We start from the raw sequence: 18580 nt of genomic DNA, 5'->3' as shown, positions 1-18580 counted from the left end.
AGCATGAACAAGATGTAAAATGACCCATTAGGCACTAACATGACGATGACAAACCTCTGAATGATGATAGACTCAGCTGAATGATGACATGGACCGCCATTTGGACAACTTTGAGAAGAGTGAAAGAAAACCCTAGACCTAATGCCTAGTGACCAAATTTTGCTTAAAGACTCACTGAAATGACAAAATTTGACCTTGACACTCTGAGACCACTTTGTAAGAGCATATTTGATCACTGTAGGAAGGCTGGAAAGACTGACACTAACAGGTACCTCAAGGATCATGCCCCTCCTCCTTGGGACAATCCCTCTATATCGCCCCACCTCCTAACTGGAGGTATGGTTGCATGTGATCTCTCAGCCCACCTGGCTCGAAGTTTCCCCCTACTGGAGGTCTCTGCATGAGTAGATGTCTCTACTCGATCTCCTCTCAGCTTCTCTTGTTGTGGCTGCTCCACAACCTCCTAAAGCTGTTGCACCAATCGTGGCTCCTCCACAATCGTCTGAGACTTCTTCTGGCTCTGCATGTTGAGAGGTAATATACGCTCCCTCTCAACCACCAAGTCTCCATCAGTTGCCTCGCTGCTCAAGGCTTTGCATGCATCTTGAACCTCAAGAGAATACAGGTTCTTGACCCGTGAACCAATCTGCTTCACCTGTCTAGTGATGATGTGTCCAAGGAAAACCTTTCCCTTACTGAAGACTATGGCATAGCCTCTGTCTTCCAGCATCGCAATCGACACCATGTTTCTCTTCAGTCCTGGTACATACTTGACATCGGTCAAGGTAAGACGAGCTCCATGCTCCCTCTGAAAAATAACCGTGCCTACACCTGAGACACTATACTTCTCATCATTACCCATCGCTATGTTTATTTGGAGATCTTTCTCCTCCAAAGTACTGAACAAACTCTTGTCACCGGTCATGTGGAAAGGAGCTCCACTGTCAAGAAACCAACCACTTCCCACCATGGATGAAACCATGCGTGAAAAGAGTGTGAAATCCAACTCAAACTGTGAAGCAAGTGCCTCACCTTCAGATCCTTCCCCGGATCCCTTCTTGGATTTCCTCCGTGGACAATTTGTAGCATTATGGCCCACCGCATGACAACGAAAGCATCACACTTTCGATTTGTCAACCTTCTTCCCATCATTGGAAGAACTGGATTCGGAAAGAGAACCCTTCTCCTTCCCCTTCTTTGCTTTGGTAGCCAAAGTGCAATTTTCTTCATCAGATGCCTTTGATGAAGATCCGTCCCTGATATTCCGCCTGATCTCCTCTTACACAAGATCAGACCAAAGTCTCTCCCATCCTGGCAATTTCTCCCGACCATTAACAGAGTCGTGATAGGAATGCCAACTCTTCGGAAGACCAAAGAGAGCCAAGCTCACTAAGTCGTCATCATCGACAGTCACCCCCACACTTCCCAGCTCATCCCGGCATTGGGTGAACTTCGTGAGATACTTGGGCATACTGTCTCCATTCTCACACTTAATGTTTCTGAGTTTATCCTTGAGTGCCAACTTCCTCTGGTCGCTCTTGCTTTGGAATAAATCTGTCAACGCTTTCCACATCAAGTATGGAGAATCCTTTCCATGCAGGCTGGATACAATGTGATCCTTCACGCCCTCCAACAGAATCCTTTGACACTTTCCTGTCTTCTTTTGCCAAGCTTCAACATGAGTAGCATCAGTAGGCTTTGGGACCTCAGCATCTATGAACTCCTTCAACCCATTGTCATCTAACATTGCCTCCATCCTGTCTTTCCATGCAATATAATTCGAGCTGCCTTCAAGGGCATACTCCAATCGCAATACGTTGAAAGACATTTCAACTTTGACACCAAAAAAACACTGCTGCAAATTCGAATTCCACTAGCTCAAGACTCAATCGCTTCTGATCGAAAATTCATGAGAAAAAAGTATTTCTCGTACAGAGATTGACTGTATGGGCATTCACTGGATATCTCACCTTCCAAAAGAAGGATGAATCCAGAGGCTACCTGTCCCGATTACAGACTCTGCCTGAAGAAATAAAATGTAAACACTTTCTGAATAATAGATCTGATGATCAACTTCGCTCCGATACCATGTAGAAATTTTGAATAATATAACACTTATTCACAGAGAATATCCTGATTATACACTATTTTCGGAATGCATGCATAATACATAACCTCCTCTACGTTGATCATCAATTTTGCGGAATTAAAAACAATGAAACATCAATCGCATGCGCACATTAACACAGTATGTACTGGAGAAAGCATACAGCTGAAAACCCCCAACTATCTGTATATTATAATGATAGAGAACATGTAACAATACATAGTACAATACTCCTCACAAGTACTCAGTACTATCTCCACCTGTTACACACAAACTAGCTTCGATCTGAATCAAGTCACAGGTTCAAATCTCCTCCGCTGTTTTCCTGCCTCTACTGCGCAATCCAATGTGAGAATAGGAATGATCCAAGCTCGTTTTCCTTGGCTTGTACTGCGCATTCCTCATTGGAAATCTCAATCATTGATTGTGCAAATCTCATGCACAGCTATAGTCACAACTGATAGTAGTCTCCACCTCTAACACCTGTCTCCATTGAATTGTCCATGCACTGAGTTAATTGATGTATTCTTTAGTTGATTTATGAGTTAATAATTAGTGAATTAATTAATAATTAATTCACACTACTCATCACTAGTGTATTTGGCAGTTAGACTAAATATAACTAGTTCAACTAAGTCAAACTGAACACAACTCCATCAACTCCACCAAACTCAATCACTTGAGTTCTAACTGAATTCCATCATGCAATAGCTCAACTAACCCATAGGAAAAGTGTATTTCCTTCTGGCAGTTGCATGTGCCACATCCGTAGCTCGAACTGAAGTGCTGCAAGAGGATAAGATAATGTTTATAGTCCAAATATTATTAAGAGATAATAATATTAGACTGTTCTATTTTTAGCCTGGCAGTCTAAAAATAGACTCCGCCCATATGTCTAAAAATAGATGTCCATCTATTTTTACCAACATGACCAATCATCCACAAATAGCATCCTGCAACTCATAGACCATGATCCATATGTCTAAAAATAGACATAGTCTAAAAATAGACTTTGCGCCAAAAATAGCTTGCGGGCCCACTTAGTGAAGACGACTTCTTTTCACTAAGCTCCATCATCTTGTTGCATTTTCAACACTCTAAGTAACCAAGAGTATGAGAGAGAGAGAGAATAATGAGAGAGCTCCAAAACTAAACTGAACAAGTCTTGTCCACTGATCCTCATAAGCCTTTTTATTAATGAGGCCTCTATTTTCTTCATTTTCCATTATTTTCCTTCAATTTCCTCCTCACGTGAAAAATGTGACCTTTCACCTTCCTTTTTCCTAATTTCCATTATTTTCATAAATAAATGTGCCAAAATACCTTTTTCCTCTTTAATGCCTTAGTCATTATGTTTGCCAATTTCCTTAGCCATAAACAACCAAATGAACACCCTCTAGGATGTCTTGCCCAACATTCAGCTTGGAATAAGTGTCCCAGTCATCTGTGGTTATTGTTTTTAATATTTATTATATGGAATTTTCAATGCTAAAGTCAGCGATAATGTCGATGCTAAAGTCGGCGCTAAATTCGACACTAAATTTGGCATTAAAATCAATGCTAAATAGTGTCAACTTTAGCACCAATTGGCTATGATCGGAGAAAAATTCCAAAAAAAGTGCCATCCTGATAAATAGTGCCAGTTTTTTCAAAATTGTGGAAAAAATACACTAAAAATGTTAGTGGAAGCAAAAAAGGGAGCTAAAGAGGAAGCTAATCATAGGGATTTGTTGTAGTGTCTTGAGCCTTCATTATAAAGCTTGGGTATAATGTGTGGTTCGAAGATCTATTTTTTGAGAAGAGAATTTGGTGGTCGAATTTTATATGGGTATTCAACGCTCCTCTGAAGACTAACTCTCTACTAGATTAGTTCAATGACAAATTACTCACTTGGGACATGCTTAGAAGGCAAGGCTAGATTGGTCCAAATCGTTCCACCCTATGCAAAGATCATGAAGAGTCCCATATTCACCTTTTTTTGAGGTGAATTTTTGTTTCTCAGGTTTGTGAGATATTATGGAAGGACTTCAATCCTAAATCTCAAAGGATGGGTGTGTCTCTCTCTAATGCTTTTAAAGTGTGGTGGTCTGATAAACAAGTTTCTACTTGTAAAAACTTTCCTGTTTTTTTAATTGCTTGTGTTTTGCATTCTTAGAACCTTGTTGCATCATAGGATAAGTTTATTCCTCCAGCAATATCCAGAGCAATGGTGGTTGCCTCGGCACAAGAATTCAAGTCAAACCCTCCACAACACAAGTTGAGGATTTCGATTATTCTTGAAATTGATTTTGCATCCCCCTAGGGATTCCTCGATGGAGATATCAAGGGAAATTGTCCACGTTGCGATGTTTGGGTGGTCTTGTATTTCAATCATACACACTCTCTACACTGTTTGAATGCCCTAGGCAATGGGTCGATTAATAAAGTAGAGTTTGTAGCCTTATGGGTTCTATTGGAATTGGACTAGATAAAAGGATTATAAAGTTTTGAGGACAATATTTTCTATCGTATTTTGCATGAGCTCAACATGGAAGCTAATGGTTTATCCAAGGAAGCTCTTGAAATTCCTTTTGGCTTAGTTGGTATATATGAATTCACTGATGGTGAAGAGATTGGGTCAATGGAGACCATCTCTCTTTCTAGTTTTCCTCTTACTTCTTTATACCATTTTTTTTTGTCAAGCATAAGTTGTGGATACATCAATCCTTCCCCTAGATATTTTTGTGCATTTTTTGGATGGTTATGAAACAATCAATGATTTTTGTATCTTTGAAAGGGTATGTTTGAGAAAGACAACAGTTAGACAAACTATGTGTATTTTTTTTCCTCATTAATATATACGATTTTTTTCTTTGGAATATATATATATATATATATATATATATATATATATATATATATATATATATATTATTTTATATTTTTATTAATCTAACATATTTTCATTTATAAACATGTTTACTTATATTTTTTAAAATTTTAATTCAAAATAGGGGTGGCAGGAGGGGGAGGGATTATCCTTAATCTCGAGGGAAAGAAAGTGATTAAGTACTCCTAGGGGCTAGGTAAGAGGACCAACAACTAGGTTGAAATGTATGGGCTTTGGCTTGGAATATTCTTGGCAAAGGAAGTGGAGATCATTGAACTTGTAATTGTGAGTGATTCTCTTCTCATTGTCCAACATCTATATAAAATCCTTTCCTAAAGACAATCAGCTAAAGCTCCTACTTCATAAAATTATTAGGGCCCTTGATCAATTTCAACACAAGAATTTCTTCCATATCATAACATCCTTAAATAGGAAGCGAATGAGCAAGCAAACCTTGATAGCCTTCTAAAACCAAGCCAAGCTAACATCAACAATATGTAGGACTGGTGAAACATTCCATGACTCGTATCTCTCCGTAAATGGCCTTCCTACATCCTTTTAGAACAAATCCATTTGATATTTTGAAACTTATGACATGAACATTGAGGACACTTACTATACTCTCCTCCCCCCAGATAATAACTTCATCAATATGGTGCATGCATTAATTACTTGGCTCTTCATAAAGTATAAGGTGGTGATTGGAATGTAGGCATGTCATGTTGAGACTCCTCTCGATAAGATATTACATGCAAAGGGAACTCAGGTCAAACATCATTGTAACCTCAATTTGGATTTGGCACCTAAAATGTTGGTGGCATTAACATGATGGTTGATCATCAAACTTACTAGAATTGACATATGTTCTCTGTGCGAATTATTTGGCACTGGGATTAAATTTATGGACAACACTTGGTCGCTTTGTATATGGCCTCCAGGGGATAAGCTTGTTATGATGTTGATAGACCTCCTTGAGTGGAAAGGCTATCTCTGTAATTTTAGCATTCTAATTCGTGAATTAAGGAATGATTGGTCCATTTTCATCGTAAGTGGTAATGCTAGAGATGAGAGGATTGGAAATTTCGGTGCATTGTGGACTTTCGAGCCTAAATGTGTGGTGAATCCCCCTGTAGCTCTCCCAAATTCGGTTGAAAATGCTACATCTATTTTTCTAGATTCGTCGAATGTTGGGCTAACTGGTCGGGGCGAAGTAATTGGTCGGAGGGTTCATAGCTACGAAGAGATTCATAATGATTTTGAATTGTCGCTGACCTCCAGGTATCCCTATGTCTGTTTAGTTGATATCTTCCTTGCTTGAAGTAAAACTCTATGATTTGAATCTCTATCTGTCGATTGGGAAACTTTTTCTCTACATTTTCAGATCCAAGAGGTCTTTGCTTCCCCCTCTGCCCCTCCTTGGTCCTCTTAGTTTCCCACATAAGGCCATTCAAAACCCCTCTCAATTGTTGGATCCCCAACTCCTCTTAGTACTACAAATTGTCTCCCCACCATTGATAAATGGTCAATGACACTAAGAAAATAATTAATTACCAGTTGTTATAGGTGACAACAGTATTGGAAGCAGGGATCCTAAAAGTATAGAAGATTTACACCTTCAAAACATAGATTTAAACTGGAAGTTACACCAACAATCAAATACAATTGTCTTCCTTATTGAATAAATCTAGTCTTTAAAGGCCAAGGTCAGGAGATAGGACGATGAAATGGATGCCCTAGGCAGGCTTATCAGTGACATGCAAATATAGTTAGCAGTAGGGGAAATTCAATTATTAGCAAGTAATGCTTCAAACATGCCTCATGATAACTTGTCAATTGATCTTGATAGGCCCCCGAATGTTGATCTCTCTCTCTAATCCATGAATTCTTGCTGTAAATATATCCTTTTATTAGGCCAATTTCGCAAATTATATGTTTGTTGATTATATGTAGTATATAGCTCATATAGAAGAGTTGTTTTGATAACAAAAGTTTTGGTCCCACCTCTCAGTCTTCCTTTGAAGCAGAAGTTGTATGGGAAATGGATGTAAACATATTGAGTATTTTGCTACAACCAAGCACAAACTTAACAGAAGAAGTATTTATTTTTGTTTAACAAAAATATCCAAATATATATATACAATTCAAATTTTATTAAAAAATTGAGATGTCCACATAGTAATTTTTTTTTATTTTTTTATTTTTTTCAGAATTCCTTTTACAAAATTGCTCTCTATAAAATTGTCCTATTTTTCAAAAAGGTATAACATCAGTTCTTATTAGAACTCGTCGTCAAACATGGGACTATAGTAATCACAAATGGTTTTGTAGCATTAGTCCTTATCACAACTAACCTAAAATTTTCAGTCGCCTAGCATATTCGAGCCTATAAAATTTTTGTATTGATTTCTGAGGACCAATAGAGTTTTCTGTCATCTTATTTGGCCTCTTCCCGAGGCAGGGAGGCTACAACCATGGATAATAGCTTGTATTTTTCATTCATACTTGGAAACCACAAACTAATACTAACATTTGTTCACGGGTATTAAATGTTTTGGTTGTTGCACGAACCAAAGCCACCTTTTTCAGTTATAAAGAAAAAGTCTCGTATACTAGTACCCCATTCTATACTGTCCACATACACAATCCACCCACATTCCCAGGTCCCACATTCAGTAAGCCCCAGTCTGTTCAATACGTACGTCTCCCATTCTAAACCCAGTCAATACCCATTTCAGTAAATCCCCCATACCCTTCTCGCATTATCGCTTACCATACATGCATTCAGTACACACCTGCCAACTCCTCTAGTTCAGATAAACATCGTTGGTTGTTCCATATTGAATCCTCTAGTACTTAATATTCGACTCCCCGCATAGAAATGCTCTACCTCATAAGCAAACGAGCCATAGTCTCCACGAAACACAGTATGAGATGGCACACGGACGTTATGGAATGACACAACATTGCACATTATCGATGACAATCAATGCACAACATCCAACAATGGTATGGGATGACTTTGAGAACATCCACACCTAATAAGGGAAAGAAACACCAGAAGGTGGACAACTTACATGGAAATAGATGGCAGAGATTTTGATTGATCAACTTTATTCTCTCTACTGATTAGGATTCTGACGATGCTGGCATACCCCTCTCATTCTCGTAGGTCTCCATGTTTGTGAATATCGGTGGTGCTTTTGTTTCTATTGTTGGAGATAAAATGCTACGGTTCTGCTCAAAATTCACCTGTTAAGCCTGCTCATTGGCTTGTTCCCAGCGTTCACTTCGATCTCTACACGCCTATCACAGGACATACAGATGTTGACATAACACACGCTGAAAAACAACTATTAAAGGTTTATAAGGTATAAGTGGAGATTTTCTAGTTTATTATAATATAGCCACTAACCAGAGACACTAAGAGGCACTCATGGTGGGTTTGACTTGGGATTACGCAACCATTCCTAGCCCACAAGAACACCAATGCAACTATCTCTTCAATGCTCAAGAAAACCACCAACTATTCAAATTATGCAATGATAACCAACAACACTACTTATGACACAAAATGATCCAGGTGGATATTGGTGGCCATCCACCTATCCCACCTAGACCTCTGGTCAGTTTCATTTGTTTCCTTGTTTATTCCAACATTTACTATTTTTAGCAGTTTTTTGGGTATTGAACTTCCGGAACATTTTTTACCCCCTAAACGAAATTGTTTTTTAGGTCCATAGTAGGCCCGTAGCCATAGGTAGGGACCTGCAGAAAAACCTGCATTACTCGGAGAGACCTTTTGAACAAAGTATTGTACACGCCAAACTGAGATAATATGACCAAGTTATGACCTTGAAAAGTTGGCTGCCCAACTAACCCTAATGGGGCCCACAAACTCTTGGTGTTACATCTCCTAGGGCTATGATTTTGGTTGTTTAGGGTTTTCTCATGTTTTCCAATAATAAATAGGCCCTTGAGCCTCATTGTAACACAGTTCAGAGGCATGTAGCTACCACATCTCTTCTCAAAGATAAGCTACCATCGCCCGAGCTAGTCTTATTTCCATTTTGTTTGTAATCATATTTTAGTATTTGATATTAATGAAATGAAGTGTTATTTTTGTTGCATCTTTGTGTTTATGGTTATACCTGTAAATTTTTGCATTCATGTTTAAATTTGGATCAGTGGTATCAGAGTGGTTTGCTCGTTCTCTCTTTTTCTTTGCATGTCCCCAACGAGGTCGAGATATAACGAGTTAGGGCTTGAACTGGTCGAACCTTTACAAGACTAGCCTTGCAAATCCCGACGGCCTCCCATGGCGAAAGAAAAGAAAGACAAGGGAGTAGGATATCCTATCAAAATCTTTCTCAAAGAAGCCCTCGAGCGACAAAGGAACACGATGATGGACAAATTTTCCCAGATCCTTTAGCGGCTACCCAAGGGCAATGCATCTACTTCCAACAGCTACTCTAGAAGTGCCACACCCTTTAAGGTACAAGTTAACTTTGAAATTCCCATATTTGAGGGTCAGAGGGATGTAGATGCTGTAGATAAATGGTTAAATATGCTAGAAGGATGTTTTTCTATTCATGATTTTTCCTGCTGGGAAAAGATTACTTTTTCTCTTCTCAAAGCTGCCCCCATGTCAAGGATGGGTGGGAAACCTACTGCGAGCAGAAGGATGAAAGTACTCCCTCACTATTTTCGGCCACACCCACTTGGGATTTGTTCTGAGATGCCATCAAGGAGCAATACTACCCTATCAGGAGCTATGAGGATAAATACTTAAAGTGGACCACACTGCGACAGGGAAGGACCAAGGCGTGCCAGAGTTTCCCAATGTTTTTCATACCCTTCGTACGAAGTTGGGTATCAAGGATTCTAAGAAAAATTTGGTACTCAAGTACTGTGACTGCCTACACAGGTACATCAAGAATGATATGGAGTTCCTGGACATCTCCTCGCTTGGCACAGAATATGAATATGTTGTCAAGATTGAGTAGAAGCTTATACAGAAAAAGCGAGACTTTGGATCTGCGAACCTGAAGCAAGGGAAAGGCACCCCCAAACTGTAGAGCAAAGGGAAAAGCCAAGGCAGGGTGACCTAGGATAACCTGCCAAAGCCCCAACCAAATAACAACACTATGAAGACAAAGAAGGACACGGGAAAGTAGTGTGAGTTCCATAAGAGCTCCACTCACAACATAAGTGAGTGTCAGGCCAAGCAGTCACTGGTGGCCAAGTTGAAGGCTTCTGAGTCTGACGCATGTTCCGACCCTGAGTCAGAACCTGACAAGGGGAATGACAAAGGGAATCAGATCATTGACACGAAGCCCAGTGCCACTGTAGCCACCACCAAGATCCAAAAGATTGAGCCTGAAGATCCAAAAGAGGTGGAGCACCTATTCCACTCACAGATGTGGGTGAAGGGTTCTTCGTTGCAGTTCATTGTTGACAACAGAAGCTAAAAGAACCTCATTTCAGTAGAGGTCATGAAGCGGCTAGGCCTACCAACTACAGAACATCCACAATTGTACACAATCGGGTGGCTTCACCAAGGATGAGATCTCTGCTCAGCCAACAGTGTCGCCTTCCCTACAACATCAATCCCTTCACGGATGAGGTACTGTGTGATGATGCCCCTCTTGAAGTTTGTGATGTATTATTAGTACAACCATACTTATGGAAGTGACATGATGTATATGAGTCTAGACTTTTCTCTGTTATTATTTCTTTGGGTACTAAGTTATATAGGATACCGGAGGTAGCCCCACCTACAACCATTTCGTTGATCTCTGCTAAGCAATGCAGTAAGGTCATCTCCCAGACTGGAAAATTTGTTTTCTTTCTGGTTCGCTCTCAAAGTAAGGGGAAGGTCATAGACACATCCATGGCCCTTGGGAAGGGTTCCTCCAAGTAGCAGAAGTAGGTGGATTCAGCCGTGGAAGAATATAGGGACACCTTCTCGTCACCCACAGGGGTACCTTTGCATTGTCAGGTCAAGCATTCAATCGATCTGACTCTCAGAGCACCTCTTCCCAATGGGCTAATATATAGCGCTCCATTCTAGAAAATGAAGAGATCAAGAGGAAAATATAGGAGTTGCTGCAAAAAGGTCACATCCGACCAAGTTCCTCGTCTTGTGGGAGCCTAATTGTACTGGTACAGAAGAAGGATGGAACCTAGAGGCTCTGCATTGATCATTGGGCGTTAAACAAAATCACTATTAGGAAAAGGTATTCAATCCCAAGAATTGATGACTTGCTGGAACAACTCAAGGGGGCCAAGTATTTCAGCAAGATCGATCTGAAGTCTGGTTATCACCAGGTTCCAATAGAGCACACAGATGTATGGAAGACTATCGTTAAATCAAAGGAAGGCCTTTTTGAATGGTTGGTTATGTCCTTCAGGTTGAAAAATTCCCCCGCTAATTTTATGAGGCTAATGGATGACACCTTGTGTCCCTTCACCAACTCGTTCGTGGTGGTTTATCTGAACGACATCCTCATCCTCAACAAGAGTTGGGAAGACCACTTGTAACACATTCGACAGGTCCTTCAAACCCTTCGACAACACAAACTGTGTGCCAACTTGGAGAAATGCACCTTTGGCATGAGCTAGGTCCAACACTTGGGGTACATCATATATGAGTGTGGCATGCATGTGGACTCGACTAAGATCCAAGTCATTCAGGATTGGCCGGCCTCGACCACTCTAATGGAGCTTCGCAGCTTTCTGGGCCTTGCAATTTTTTATCGGAGGTTCATGTTGGGATTCTCCCATATCACTTGGTGTTTGAGTTAGATTACGAAATAAAAAATTTCCTGGTCTGAGTCCCAATAGAAGGTGTTTGTTGAGTTGAAACACCACTTTGCTCTACACCGATACTCACACTGCCAGACTTGCAACAACCATTTGAAATTGATACATACACCTCAGACTATGTTATTGGTGCAGTCCTCGCCTAACACGAACATCTAGTGGCCTATTATAATGAGACACTTTCCGATACAATTAGGAAGTACCCTACCTATGGTAAAGAAATGTATTCCATCATGCAGGCTTGCTGACAGTGGAAGCACTACATTCCGAGGAAGGAGACGGTCATCTACATCGATCACTGAACTCTTTATTTTATACAGACACAGGGGAAGCTGCAGAATGATCATCATCAGAAGTGGTCTACATATCTACAACAATTCCACTTGAACATTAAATACAAAAATGGAAGCACCAATCATGTTACCGACCGCCTCAATCGGCCCCCAGTTGTAGCACTGACTACTGTTCTCAACTCTTGTTGTCACGAGACCTTTGGATGGCCGCAACTATACAAAAATGATCTAGATTTCACCTCCACTTACTATATTCTAGTAGATAGGAAGAAATTTCCTGATTTCCACCTCCATGATACATTATTATGCTACCTGGGCCATATTTGTGTTTCTTCAAGCGAACATGCCCAACTAATTTGGGAGGCACACTACAGTCGGATTGCAAGACACTTTGCGGTGGAGAAAATTGTGCATGTACTACAAAAGTACTTCTAATGGCCCAAACTCCAACTAGATGTTGGGAAATATATCAGATCTCACACTGCCTGCATCATCGCCAAGCCATCCATTAAGAAGCAAGGCCTGTACACTCCTCTTCCTACTCCCAGCCAGCCGTGGAATTCCATCTCCATGGACTATATGTCTGGCCTCCCTTCTACCAAACATGGTAATGACTGTATATTTGTGGTCGTGGATAGATTTTCTAAGATGGCTATTTTGGTTTCCTGCAAGAAGAGTATCACAACGGAGGACACTACCAAACTCTTATTTGAACGAGTATGGGTACATTTTTGGATCCCGCAGACCATTATATCAGATCAGGATAGCAGGTTCTTGAGCACATTTTGGTCAAGCCTCTGGACACTATTGGACACCAAGCTCACCAAGTCGACTGCATTCCATCCCTAGACTGATGGCCAAATGGAGGTCGTCAACAAGATGATAGTGCACATACTCCACATGTAAAACTCCAAGCATCCTCGAACCTGGGATGAGAGTCTTCCATATGTGCAACACAATTATAATAGAGCTCTCCATAGCTCGATTGGTTGCAGTCCCTTTCAAGTGGGTCTAGGATTTCAATCATTGTGTCTAATTGATGTTGTCATGCCTCAGGCAACTACATAGACATAATCCACACATGTATCGTCCGAGGCAGATAAAGCGACCAGATTTATTGAACACATCCAACACATCCTCCAACAGGTTCATGACATCCTGGAGAAGTTAAATTCCAAGTACAAGCAGCGACATGATCAACATCGGGTGCCACACAAGTTTCAGGTGGGCGACAAAGTCTGGTTGCATTTGCAGAAAGAGCGCCTTACTGGAGCCCATAGGAAGCTTAGACCACTCTGATTTGGTCCTTACACCATTACCAAGGTTGTGGGAGACAATGATTTTAAGCTCACCATTCCCCCATTCCTTGGTCTGCACCTAGTTTTCAATGTGGACAACCTTCGACCATATTGTCCACCATTATAGGACACATCAGACATTGCAAAACAGCTCACACCAACAGAGTTAAATCTATACTACATGGAACAAGCCACAACTTATCAAATTATGGACACACAGGTCAATAACACTCGCCAGTAGAAGATCCAACAATATCGGGTTGTTAAAGTTTGCCAACTCAAAGACCAAGGCAAGTGGCTCACCAAGGACCAGGTTCAACAGAAACATCCTCACCTCATAGCGGCTCTGCACACGATGGGGACCATTGCTTCCTAAGGGGGGAGGAATGGTCCAGGTGGATATTGGTAGCCACCCACCTATCCCACATAGACCTCTAGTCAGGTGCATTTGTTTCCTTGTTTATTTTAGCATTTACTAATTTTAGATTTTTTCGTGTCTTGAACTTTCGGAGCAGTTTTGACCCCCTAAACGACATTTTTTTAGGTCTGCAGTAGGCCCATATCCACAGGCATGGGCCTACGGAAAAACCTATAGTACTTAAAGAGATCTTTCCAAAAAGGTATCATATGAGCCAAACAGAGATAATATGACCAAGTTATGACCCCGGGAATTTGGTTGCCCAATTAACCCCAACGGTGCCCACAAACTCTTGGTGTTACATCTCCTGGGGTTATGGTTTTGGTTGTTTAGTGTTTTCCATTGTTTTCCAATAATAAATAGGCCCTTGAGCCTCATTGTAACACATTTCAGAGGCATGTAGTCACCACATCTCTTCTCATAGATAAGCTACCATCGCCTAAGCTAGTCTTATTTCCATTCTGTTTGTAAGCATATTTTAGTATTTGATATTAATGAAATGAAGTGTTATTTTTTATGCATCTTTGTGTTTATAGTTATACCTGTAATTTGTTGCTTTCCTGTTTAAATTTGGATCACAAAAGTAAGCACTGTTTAGATGACCGTCCAAATTGACACAAGGGGATCACTTCTTTCATATGTATTTTCCACCCAACTCAAAGCAGAAAACAACATCTAGAAAATATCCCAGTGTATGAACCTCTACTTAGTCCAAGTTGTACATGCCCAAGAAGAGTTCGACAGGTGATTAGTTTTTACCTCAAATACTGGAGTTTTACTCGGTGGTTTTGGTGTGTCAAAGTATCCAGTTAGAGAGGAACTTTCTGAGCTTTCTTATGATCCAAGAAGCCAACCTTCCTCTTCATCCTCTATTCTCATATACTACTTATCTTAAAGCTTAGGAACTACGTTGCCTTTTGCTCGATTGTGGTTTATCTAATATATCATACTAGTCTAAATCCCATTGGGTTGACTACTATTACTAATATATAGAGACCACATTCCAAGTAGCAATATTATATTCACTGGTGACCTATAACATAGGGAATCAAAGGGAAGCGATTACAAAAGGAATAAGTCAATGATTGAATGGCTTGAAATCCATGAAGAATCTCTAGTTCAATCAATGGAACCTAAATCCCATCCATGTTCTGTCGCCACGCCATTGATTTCACTAAAAAAAATTATTCTAATAACATTCGTAATAATATGTTTTAGATATCAATTAGAATGGCTAGGGAGTACATGACCTATGGGTTATTTCTCATACAGATTTCTACATTACTTCTTACTTATACGTCTCATATCTTGCATGCCTCTTCATATGCTCTTGTAAGACTTGCAGGATTGTTAGCATAAACATAACCTACCAAGATAAGTGTCATTGGTGAATGAGGCAAAGCCTTCAAAGCTTCATGGGTAGCAAGAGTTAAGGTGCCGGGAGTTTTAGTTTTCCCATAACCACCAGAAATAGCAAGGGCAATAGTTTCAGTAGCATATAAGTAAATTTCAAAGTGAGCCTTACCCATTTCATTTTGATAGCGCCAATATATTATGTTAATAGAAGAGTGGAAGCATCAATAGTCTAACCCACAGTGGATTGAGATCGATATTGATACCCGCCATCAATGGGGGCTTCACCACTTGAAGAAGTCCATGTCCCACAACACAAAGCCAACCCCCTATCGCGTTAATGGAAGCCCAATGAGTAGCTTCTTACCACTGACATATATCATAATATCACTAGATACTTCAGAAGTAGGAACACAAAGCTTAGAATAGCACTAGTAGGAACGAATTATGTGCCAAAGTATACTTCTTGACCAAATTTGTGCATTGGAACAATTTCTTTCATATGAAGGACTATGATCCTAAATCTCCTCCAATCACGATTGACTTGTTGTTGGCACGAATTCAATAGATTATGATATGCTAGAAACTAACCCTTGAGACACCAACATAAGCACCTCCCAAATGTCTCATTTTACAATATAAATGGTACTTAGTTTGATTATTTAACAATGACTGCAGGTCAACTACTTTCCCACTCAAGGCAGGGACTTGTTGCCACACAACCCTCCTTGTTAGTATAGATGTTAATAAAGCATTATGAGATTAAAATAAACTTGGAAATAAACCAATATAAATTAATAACATGGAAATATAAAAGAACGTGTCCATTTTCGTCTTTTTGCTTAACTTTTTTTGGTACTTAAATTTCTTGGCCTAGTTGTTAAATTTCGATGTCTTCTAGGCTTGTTGTATGGTCACTTCATCCTTTGGAATAAGCTAAAGTAAATCCAATTTGATTATTTTGAATGTTATATGGTTTGTAGTTAACTGAAGAAGCATTCAAGTCACTCACTCTTGAACATATACACTCTTATTTTTTTTATGCTTCATTCAAGTCAGTAATTATATATATATATATATGTGTGTGTGTGTGTGTGTTTCCTTACTACATCTCAACTATCATCAACACAACTTGGATTTGCTACACCCATCTCTCCTCAACACATATACAAACACACAACCTTTGATGCATAGAGTGTTCTTCCCTCAACTTTGATACCACTATTATAAACATATATATAAATAAATACATAATAGAAACACATAAAGACAACAAGACATGGACACCATGAATTATCCTAAAAACACTTGTGGGAAAACTAGCTCCTGATAATAGATCTAATATTCATTGGCCCAAAGGCATCTTACAATGGAGTCATCATGTGACCTGGATTTATGAAGGAAAAAAATGAAATACAAATTTAAAACAGAAAGACAGATATATAGTGAAACTGAAATTTTATTAATAAATAACAAACGTTGAAAATTGTTTACATGTACAATCAAAGCAATCTAGCTCAAGTGATGATAGCTTATCTCTAAGAAGAGAAGTGATGGCTACAAGCCTTCTTAATTGTGTTACAGTGAGTCTTAGAGGCATTTTTATCATGAACAAATAATGAGAAAACATAAACATCCAAAAACCTAACCCTAGGAGATGAAGCGCCAAAAGGTATGGGACCCGATGGGTTTAGTTGGAACGTCAACTTCTTGGGGTCGTGACATTGGAATATAATCTATGTTTGGCATGAAAAATATCTCGTTAGAAAGGTATATCAATGAACAACAAACTTTTATTGAAAACGTGGGTCAAAGATGCATTTTTTGTCGTTTCTCCAAAAAATGTTGTTTAGGGCCTCAAAATAACTATGGAATTTCACGACCCAAAAACTGCCAAAAATAGAAAACTACCGAAATAGGAAATTGTGCTGAAAAATAGGAAATGGATAGAAAATAGGAAATAGTGTTGGGGGTCCAAGTGGAATAAGAAGTTGGCCAACAATATCTACTCATATTAGTCCTCCCCCCTTAGGAAACAGTGGTCCCCATTGTGTTGAGTGCCTCCATGAGGTGAGGAAAGTTTTGTTGAACTTGGTTTTGAGTGAGCCACTTACCTTGGTGTATGAGCTTGTCAGCTTTGATAACCTGATACAATTGAATCCCTTGTTGGTGAGTGTTCTTAATTTGTGTGTCCATGATTTGATCAATTGTGGATTTTTCAGTGCAAACTAGGTTGAGCTATGTTCGTGTCAATTGCCCAACAATGTATGATGTGTCTAACAATTGTGGAAATTATGGTCGAAGGTAGTCTACATTCAATACTAGGTGTAGGCCGAGGAATGAGGGGATACTTAGTCAAAATCATTTCCACCCACAACCTTGGTAATGGTGTGAGGCCCACATCAGAGTGGTCAAAGCTTCCGATGGGTTCTAAAAAGGCGTTCCTTCTGCAAATGCAACCAAATCTTGTCACCCACTTGAAACTTATGTGCCACCTGATGTTGATCATGAACCTGTTGGTGGATGTGTTCAATGTGTTCAATAAACTTGATGAAATTATCAACTTCAGATTGAACATGTGCAGATTATATTTGTGTAGTTGCAAAAGGAATTACAACATCAATGGGACAATGGTTGAAATACCAATCCCACCTAAAACGGGTTGTGTCTAGTTGAGCTATGGAGAGCTTTGTTGTAGTTGTGTTGCACATAGGGGAAATTCTCATCCCATGTTCATGAATGATTAGAGTTGTACATGTGTAATATGTGCATTATCATTTGGTTTATGACCTTTGTTTGTCCACTAGTCTGAGAGTGGAATGCAGTCAAATTGGTGAGATTTGTATCCAACAATGACCAGAGAATCAACCATAATGCACTTAGGAACCTACTATCCCAATATGATATAATGGTCTATGGGATCCCAAAATGTATCCATACTCATTTGAAGAAGAGTTTAGCAGCGGATTCTACTATGATACTCTTCTTGTAGGCAACCAATATGGAAATCTTAGAAAATTTATCAATGACCACAAACACACAGTTATTATCATGCTTGGTAGAAGGAAGACTAGGCATATAGTCCATGGAGATGGATTCCCAAGCTCGGCTAACAAAAGGCAAAGGTGTGTACAGGCCTTGCTTCTTAATGGTTGGCTTGGTGATGGCACATGCAGTACAAGATCTAATATATTTTCCAACATCCTATCATAGTTTTGGCCAATAAAAAATACTTATGCGGTACTGCCACTGTCTTCTCCACACCAAGTGTCATACAACCCGACTGTAATGCCAAATCAGCTTGGCATGATCACTTGAAGGAACACAAAGATGTCCCAAATAGCACAATAGTCCATCCTGAAGGTGAAAGTCTTGAATTGGCTTTCCAACCATTAACATCACGTAGGTGGCAATGAATTC

The sequence above is a fragment of the Pinus tabuliformis genome, chromosome 1_2 (genome assembly GCF_031772625.1).
Source record: "Pinus tabuliformis cultivar Carrire ecotype Pingquan chromosome 1_2, CPIR1, whole genome shotgun sequence".
NCBI lineage: Eukaryota > Viridiplantae > Streptophyta > Pinopsida > Pinales > Pinaceae > Pinus > Pinus tabuliformis.
The sequence above is the reverse complement of the archived record's forward strand: the minus strand, read 5'-3'. Positions refer to the sequence as shown.